This window comes from Homarus americanus, unplaced genomic scaffold (assembly GCF_018991925.1).
Source record: "Homarus americanus isolate GMGI-L3 unplaced genomic scaffold, GMGI_Hamer_2.0 scaffold11115, whole genome shotgun sequence".
Taxonomy (NCBI): domain Eukaryota; kingdom Metazoa; phylum Arthropoda; class Malacostraca; order Decapoda; family Nephropidae; genus Homarus; species Homarus americanus.
This window is the reverse complement of record NW_024749761.1, coordinates 10,001-15,256: the sequence shown is the minus strand read 5'-3', so window position 1 is coordinate 15,256 and position 5,256 is coordinate 10,001. Positions and strand designations below refer to the sequence as shown.

The window sequence follows — 5,256 nt, the reverse complement described above, 5'->3', positions numbered from 1 at the left end:
GATGTTGCGTCTATTGCAAGTCCGGAACCGGGTTATTCGGCTGTTCGCGAACAGTCAGGTTTTAACCTTGCCTAACAAACGATCAAACAACTTCCACTCTCGAGGTGCGGTACGGTGACTGTCCTATCGTCCGCTCTTGTATGCTGGATTGCACTATTTCACTATATTAAGGGGAGAGGGTGCCTTCACACACATATTCGATGTGAAATATCTTCCGCCCCCCAGCGGAGCGCTTCGGCGCCTCTGCGAAGCAAAACGCGGCATTCAAAAACAACAACCAAAATTGCCGTCGATTTCCTCTCCCTGCCCTGCAATGGCTGGAGCAGAAGGAGAGCGAGAGAGAGAATAGTCTCATTGGGTCAGAGAAATGGCAGTGGAGCGGGCTAATGGCGAGTAGGCTCGCGATCTATCAATTACACTAGCCAGGTCGCTCTCCCTATTGAACATTATTACTCTCTCACGTCGCCACTGCGGTTTCCGCGACAGCAGCAGCATCATGATGATGTTGCATCCACCAATTAGTCCGGAACCGGGTTATTCGGAAGTCTGCGAACAGGCCGGTTTTAACCTTACCCAACATCCACTCTCGAGGTGCGGTACGGTGAATGTCCTATCGTCCGACCTTGTATGCTGGATTGCATTATTTCACTATATTAAGGGGAGAGGGTGCCTTCACACACATATTCGGTGTGAAATATCTTCCGCCCCCCAGCGGAGCGCTTCGGCGCCTCTGCGAAGCAAAACGCGGCATTCAAAAACAACAACCAAAATTGCCGTCGCTTCCCTGCCCTGCAATGGCTGGAGCAGAAGGAGAGAGATTTTAGTCTCTACGGATCGAGAAAATGGGCGGCAGTGAGCCGCCAGGATGCAGCAGGCTCGGCGCTTCATCAATTACACTTGCCAGGTACTTCTTCCGTTGGGTTATTGTTTACCTTGCCTCTCTTTCCGCGCATATCGCCGCCACCCTACTAGTTTCCGTCACAGCATATGCTGCGCCTTTCAGTCCGAACGGGGCTCCTTCGCCTTGCTGTCTGCCCAACTTAGCGGGGACTTCATGCTATTGATCACCCCGTCAAGGCTTCGGAAATGCGTCAAGCCGGTAGCGCCAACTGTCTTTGACGAGATTCATTGTATTCATTCCCCACAAGTAAAATGCCATTCTAATGTGCATAGACAACGCTCATGGTTCAACACGACCAGGGCGCAGTCGGGGAGCCGAGTATACTAAAAAGAGAGTTTAGCAGCCAAAACTCGTCAAAGCACACGTTGGGTTACCCCATCACCTAACAACGATGATGGCGGTTCCCACCCGTGAAATACACAACCTAACCAATATTGGGCGACGATGGCGCTCATGAGCCCACGTCCCCACAAACAGTAAGAGAAAGAGAGAGAGGAGGAGATTGGCCAATGTGCGGTCCCTCGCCCAATGTCTTATGCCCCGCTGGGGCAAAGAGAAGAGGAGCGGATAAGGGAGGAGATTGGCCAACGTGCGGTCCCTCGCCCAATGTCGGCTGCCTCGCTGGAGCTGGGTAAAGAGGAGAGGAGCGGATAAGGGAGGAGATTGGCACACACGGTGGCGCTGCCGGCGCCGAGGATAGCAAGAGAAGGTGCAGTTTGATCTGATCATCTGGTTTGCTATTTCTCTAAGGCCAACGTGCGGTCCCTCGCCCAATGTCGGCTGCCTCGCTGGGGCAAAGAGAAGAGGAGAGGATAAGGGAGGAGATTGGCACACACGGTGGCGCTGCCGGCGCCGAGGATAGCGCGAGAAGGTGCAGTTTGATCTGATCATCTGGTTTGCTATTTCTCTAAGGCCAACGTGCGGTCCCTCGCCCAATGTCTTCTGCCTCGCTGGGGCAAAGAGAAGAGAAGAGGAGCGGATAAGGGAGGAGATTCGCCAACGTGCGGTCCCTCGCCCAATGTCGGCTGCCTCGCTGGAGCTGGGGCAAAGAGGAGCGGATAAGGGAGGAGATTGGCACACACGGTGGCGCTGCCGGCGCCGAGGATAGCAAGAGAAGGTGCAGTTAGATCTGATCATCTGGTTTGCTATTTCTCTAAGGCCAACGTGCGGTCCCTCGCCCAATGTCTTCTGCCTCTCTCTCAATCTCACTATTTTGGCCGCCGTGATAGGCGCCGCCAACAGCAGCAGCTACCTGGTTGATCCTGCCAGTAGTCATATGCTTGTCTCAAAGATTAAGCCATGCATGTGTAAGTACAAGCCGATTTAAGGCGAAACCGCGAATGGCTCATTAAATCAGCTATGTTTCATTGGATCTGTAAACCCACTTACTTGGATAACTGTGGCAATTCTAGAGCTAATACATGCAATTGGTCTCTGACCGCAAGGGAAGAGCGCTTTTATTAGTTCAAAACTGGTCGGGCCCCGGTCCGCAACCCACCTGTGGTGAATCTGAATAACTTCGGGCTGAGCGCACGGTCTCCGCACCGGCGCCGCTTCTTTCAAGTGTCTGCCTTATCAGCTTTCGATTGTAGGTTATGCGCCTACAATGGCTATAACGGGTAACGGGGAATCAGGGTTCGATTCCGGAGAGGGAGCCTGAGAAACGGCTACCACATCTAAGGAAGGCAGCAGGCACGCAAATTACCCACTCCCGGCACGGGGAGGTAGTGACGAAAAATAACGATGTGAGTCTCATCCGAGGCCTCGCAATCGGAATGAGTACACTTTTAAAATCCTTAACGAGTATCCATTGAGGCGGGCAAGTTCAAGTCAGCAGCCGCGTAATTCCAGCTCCAATAGCGAGTACAGTTAAGGCGTTAAAAGCTCGAGTTGATCTCGTTAGTTCCGACTGACGGTGCACCGCCCGTGTTTACTGTCACGCCCGAACAGCCGCCCGCCGGCTCGCAGGATGCTTTGTCGAGTGTCCCGAGTGGCCGGAGAGTTTACTTTGAAAAAATTAGAGTGCTCAGAGCAGGCTATTTGAATGGCCCGAATGGTGATGCATGGAATAATGGAATAGGACCTCGGTTCTATTTTGTTGGTTTTCGGAACCAGGTAATGACTAATCGGAACAGGCGGGGCATTCGATTGACGCTAGAGGTGAAATTTTGGACCGTGCAAGACGAACCACTGCGAAAGCATTTGCCAAGGATGTTTTCATTAATCAAGAACGAAAGTTAGAGGTTCAAGGCGATCAGATACCGCCTAGTTCTAACCATAAACGATGCCAACTAGCGATCCGCCGGGCGTTATTCCCATGACCCGGCGGGCAGCTTCCGGGAAACCAAAGTCTTTGGTTCCGGGGAAGTATGGTTGCAAAGCTGAAACTTAAAGGAATTGACGGAAGGGCACCACCAGGAGTGGAGCCTGCGGCTTAATTTGACTCAACACGGAAACCTCACCAGGCCCAGACACCGGAAGGATTGACAGATTGAGAGCTCTTTCTCGATTCGGTGGGTGGTGGTGCATGGCCGTTCTTAGTTGGTGGAGCGATTTGTCTGGTTAATTCCGATAACGAACGAGACTCTGGCCTACTAAGTAGTCGACGGATCTCCAGAAAATGGTGTCCAGTTCGCAACTTCTTAGAGGATAAGCGGCAATTTAGCCGCACGAGATTGAGCAATAACAGGTCTGTGATGCCCTTAGATGTTCTGCACGCGCGCTACACTGAAGGGATCAACGAGTTTTCCTCCGAGAGGAGCGGGTAACCCGTTCAAAGCCTTTCTTGATAGGGATTGGGGCTTGCAATTGTTTCCATGAACGAGGAATTCCCAGTAAGTGCAAGTCATCAGCTTGCGCTGACTACGTCCCCGCCCTTTGTACACACCGCCCGTCGCTACTACCGATTGAATGATTTAGTGAGGCCTTCGGACTGGCGCTCTTGGATTGTCGGCCCCGTTGCCCGCGAGGGTTTTCTGGGGTCGTCGCCTCGAGCTGACGGAAAGATGTCCAAACTTGATCATTTAGAGGAAGTAAAAGTCGTAACAAGGTTTCCGTAGGTGAACCTGCGGAAGGATCATTAACAGAGAGAAAGAGAACGGGGCGCTCTTAAAACTACTACTACTACTCTCCTGATTTGGGCGGTCTCGGGCTCTGCTCTGGCAACTCCAGCAGCGAAAGAGGACAATCCCGGCCCCCGCACCAAAAATAGGTACCACCACGCTGTAGGTGGACCACACTCGGGCGAGAGCGCGAAGACCGGTGGAGGAGGACGGACGGGGCTTTGGACGGCTGCCCGTCCGTTCCTTACTACCGGCGAATAAGCCTCTTGACCCAAAAAGAGTGAAATTCAAGTGTCAAAAAACAACAACAAGCCGTCCGGCCAAACCCAAACCACAAACTTGGGCTATGTCTGTCAAACCCTTTCATTGAGACTCGACCTGTGATGGTTAGTCGCAAAAAGACCAAATGGCAAATACACAACTCTTAACGGGGGATCACTCGGCTCGTGGGTCGATGAAGACCGCAGCAAACTGCGCGTCGGTATGTGAATCGCAAGAATACCAGATACATCGACAAGTTGAACGCATATTGCGGCGGCGGCAGCCATATGAGCTTGTCGCCGCCACTCCTCTACGAGGGTCGGAAATATACACTATCGTTGCCGCGAAGTTCGGTACCTTGCCAAAGGACTGTCTCCACACCAGGGTAACCCAACCGAAGCTTCCGCTTTGGTTTAATCGCCTCGCGCTTTGCGCCAGGCGTTCTTAAAAACAAGCAAGTTTATCACTAGCAAGTGTTCATGGACTTGGCACCCACATTCACCACAACATTTACAGTTGTCGCCAAAGAAATAACCGGAGGCGCTCTTTTGCCTGCTGTCCACAGAGACACGAATGGCCGTCGGCCGCTCATGGCTGATGCTGCACATGTTCTAAGAGGCACTCCATCCCACGAAGAGGAAACGAAACCGGGTCGGATATCTTTAAGTAAGCCCCGCCGGAATTTCGTCTATCACCTCGAAAAGAGTGCTTGGCATGCATTGCAGTGGAACCTAAATTGATGAGTGCGCCTGGGCCCGCAGTCTACCATGTAGTGGTGCAGGCAGAGAGATGAGAATGCTTGGGTGACGCCGTGCTCTTCCTCACGCGCTCCTCCACCCTCTCCCACGGTCAGACGCGGTGTGGGCGTTCTCTTTGAGAGTTCGCCACGAGTCCACGTCTATCTCATGACTGGGAGGGAGGCAGGGGAGTTCTCTCTAAACGCGTTAAAGACGGTGTTGCGCCTCATAACGGCGCTCGCCGGGATAGAGCACTAGTTCTGCAGCCGGAAAGGCCGCTCACGCCAATTAATAC

General features: G+C 52.8%; 1 non-coding gene across 1 annotated transcript; it reads left to right on the top strand.

Annotated features, from left to right (window-relative positions):
- The first annotated feature begins 4,382 nt into the window (after positions 1 to 4,382).
- Positions 4,383 to 4,546, top strand: LOC121853742. The gene has a single exon (XR_006086403.1). It is a non-coding gene; the product is annotated as a 5.8S ribosomal RNA (ribosomal RNA).
- Positions 4,547 to 5,256: the final 710 nt, after the last annotated feature.